This window comes from Osmia lignaria, unplaced genomic scaffold, assembly GCF_051020975.1.
Source record: "Osmia lignaria lignaria isolate PbOS001 unplaced genomic scaffold, iyOsmLign1 scaffold0034, whole genome shotgun sequence".
NCBI classification, from domain to species: domain Eukaryota; kingdom Metazoa; phylum Arthropoda; class Insecta; order Hymenoptera; family Megachilidae; genus Osmia; species Osmia lignaria.
In genome coordinates this window covers 1,302,129-1,305,745 of record NW_027478175.1, presented here as the reverse complement: position 1 = coordinate 1,305,745, position 3,617 = coordinate 1,302,129, and positions in this window count along the sequence as shown.

Below are 3,617 nucleotides of genomic sequence, written 5' to 3'. Positions count from 1 at the left end.
GATACAGAAACACCGTGGCCAGTTTCTTTGAGATAACTCTGCACTATTGCGAGCTGCAAATGCCACTTCCAGCTTAGCTGTGCAGAAGAAGAACAACAAGAAGAAGAAATATCTCGAAATATGTCCGTCAGGCCCCTTCCCTTGAGATAAATCTGCAAATATCTCGGAAGCGAAGCGAGCTATGGCAAAATGTTAAGAGACCTTTTTTGTAGAGAATTAAGTTTCCCACTTTTCATGTTCTATGATATTTTTTGATCAGATGCGTAGTTCTCGAGATATATCAAGATATTTAAAAGTTCCGAAGCCGCACCAACATAATAGAGATACAGAAACACCGTGGCCCCTTTCTTTGAGATAACTCTGCACTAGTGCGAGCCGCAAATGCCACTTCCAGCTTAGCTGTGCAGAAGAAGAACAACAAGAAGAAGAAATATCTCGAAATATGTCCGTCAGGCCCCTTCCCTTGAGATAAATCTGCAAATATCTCGGAAACGAAGCGAGCTATGGCAAAATGTTAAGAGACTTTATTTGTAGAGAATTAAGTTTCCTACTTTTCATGTTCTATGATATTTTTTGATCAGATGCGTAGTTCTCGAGATATATCAAGATATATAAAAGTTCCGAAGCCGCACCAACATAATGGAGATACAGAAACACCGTGGCCCCTTTCTTTGAGATAACACTGCACTATTGCGAGCTGGTCATGCCACTTCCAGTTTAGCTGTGCAGAAGAAGAACAACAAGAAGAAGAAATATCTCGAAATATGTCCGTCAGGCCCCTTCCCTTTAGATAAATCTGCAAATACCTCGGAAACGAAGCGAGCTACGGCAGAATGTTAAGAGACCTTTTTTGTAGAGAATTAAGTTTCCCACTTTTCATGTTCTATGATATTTTTTGATCAGATGCGTAGTTCTCGAGATATATCAAGATATTTAAAAGTTCCGAAGCCGCACCAACATAATAGAGATACAGAAACACCGTGGCCCCTTTCTTTGAGATAACTCTGCACTATTGCGAGCTGTAAATGCCACTTCCAGCTTAGCTGTGCAGAAGAAGAACGACAAGAAGAAGAAATATCTCGAAATATGTCCGTCAGGCCCCTTCCCTTGAGATATATCTGCAAATATCTCGGAAACGAAGCGAGCTATGGCAAAATGTTCGGAGACCTTTTTTGTAGAGAATTATGTTTCCTACCATTTATGTTCTATGATATTTTTTGATCAGAAGCGTAGTTTTCGAGATATATCGAGATTTTTAAAAGTTCCGAAGCCGCACCAACATAATAGAGATACAGAAACACCGTGGCCCCTTTCTTTGAGATAACTCTGCACTGTTGCGAGCTGCAAATGCCACTTCCAGCTTAGCTGTGCAGAAGAAGGACAACAAGAAGAAGAAATATCTCGAAATATGTCCGTCAGGCCCCTTCCCTTGAGATAAATCTGCAAATATCTCGGAAACGAAGCGAGCTATGGCAAAATGTTAAGAGACCTTTTTTGTAGAGAATTAAGTTTCCTACTCTTTATGTTCTATGATATTTTTTGATCAGATGCGTAGTTCTCGAGATATATCAAGATATTTAAAAGTTCCGAAGCCGCACCAACATAATAGAGATACAGAAACATCGTGGCCCCTTTCTTTGAGATAACTCTGCACTATTGCGAGCTGCAAATGCCACTTCCAGCTTAGCTGTGCAGAAGAAGAACAACAAGAAGAAGAAATATCTCGAAATGTGTCCGTCAGGCCACTTCCCTTGAGATATATCTGCAAATATCTCGGAAACGAAGCGAGCTATGGCAAAATGTTAAGAGACTTTTTTTGTAGAGAATTAAGTTTCCTACTTTCTATGTTGTATGATATTTTTTGATCAGATGCGTAATTCTCGAGATATATCAAGATATTTAAAAGTTCCGAAGCCGCACCAACATAATAGAGATACAGAAACACCGTGGCCCCTTTCTTTGAGATAACTTTGCACTATTGCGAGCTGTAAATGCCACTTCCAGCTTAGCTGTGCAGAAGAAGAACAACAAGAAGAAGAAATATCTCGAAATATGTCCGTCAGGCCCCTTCCCTTGAGATAAATCTCCAAATATCTCGAAAACGAAGCGAGCTGTGGCAAAATGTTAAGAGACCTTTTTTGTGGAGAATTAAGTTTCCTACTTTTTATGTTCTATGATATTTTTTGATCAGATGCGAAGTTCTCGAGATATATCAAGATATTTAAAAGTTCCGAAGCCGCACCAACATAATAGAGATACAGAAACACCGTGGCCCCTTTCTTTGAGATAACTCTGCACTATTGCGAGCTGGAAATGCCACTTCCAGCTTAGCTGTGCAGAAGAAGAACAACAAGAAGAAGAAATATCTCGAAATATGTCCGTCAGGCCCCTTCCCTTGAGATAAATCTGCAAATATCTCGGAAACGAAGCGAGCTATGGCAAAATGTTAACAGACCTTTTTTGTAGAGAATTGAGTTTCCTACTTTTTATGTTCTATGATATTTTTTGATCAGATGCGTAGTTCTCGAGATATATCAAGATATTTAAAAGTTCCGAAGCCGCACCAACATAATAGAGATACAGAAACACCGTGGCCCCTTTCTTTGAGATAACTCTGCACTATTGCGAGCTGTAAATGCCACTTCCAGCTTAGCTGTGCAGAAGAAGAACAACAAGAAGAAGAAATATCTCGAAATATGTCCGTCAGGCCCCTTCCCTTGAGATAAATCTGCAAATATCTCGGAAACGAAGAGAGCTATGGCAAAATGTTAAGAGACCTTTTTTGTAGAGAACTAAGTTTCCTACTTTTTATGTTCTATGATACTTTTTGATCAGATGCGTAGTTCTCGAGATATATCAAGATATTTAAAAGTTCCGAAGCCGCACCAACATAATAGAGATACAGAAACACCGTGGCCCCTTTCTTTGAGATAACTATGCACTATTGCGAGCTGCAAATGCCACTTCCAGCTTAGCTGTGCAGAAGAAGAGCAACAAGAAGAAGAAATATCTCGAAATATGTCCGTCAGGCCCCTTCCCTTGAGATAAATCTGCAAATATCTCGGAAACGAAGCGAGCTATGGCAAAATGTTAAGAGACCTTTTTTGTAGAGAATTAAGTTTCCTACTTTTTATCTTCTATGATATTTTTTGATCAGATGCGTAGTTCTCGAGATATATCAAGATATTTAAAAGTTCCGAAGCCGCACCAACATAATAGAGATACAGAAACACCGTGGCCCCTTTCTTTGAGATAACTCTGCACTATTGCGAGCTGTAAATGCCACTTCCAGCTTAGCTGTGCAGAAGAAGAACAACAAGAAGAAGAAATATCTCGAAATATGTCCGTCAGGCCCCTTCCCTTGAGATAAATCTCCAAATATCTCGAAAACGAAGCGAGCTGTGGCAAAATGTTAAGAGACCTTTTTTGTGGAGAATTAAGTTTCCTACTTTTTATGCTCTATGATATTTTTTGATCAGATGCGAAGTTCTCGAGATATATCAAGATATTTAAAAGTTCCGAAGCCGCACCAACATAATAGAGATACAGAAACACCGTGGCCCCTTTCTTTGAGATAACTCTGCACTATTGCGAGCTGGAAATGCCACTTCCAGCTT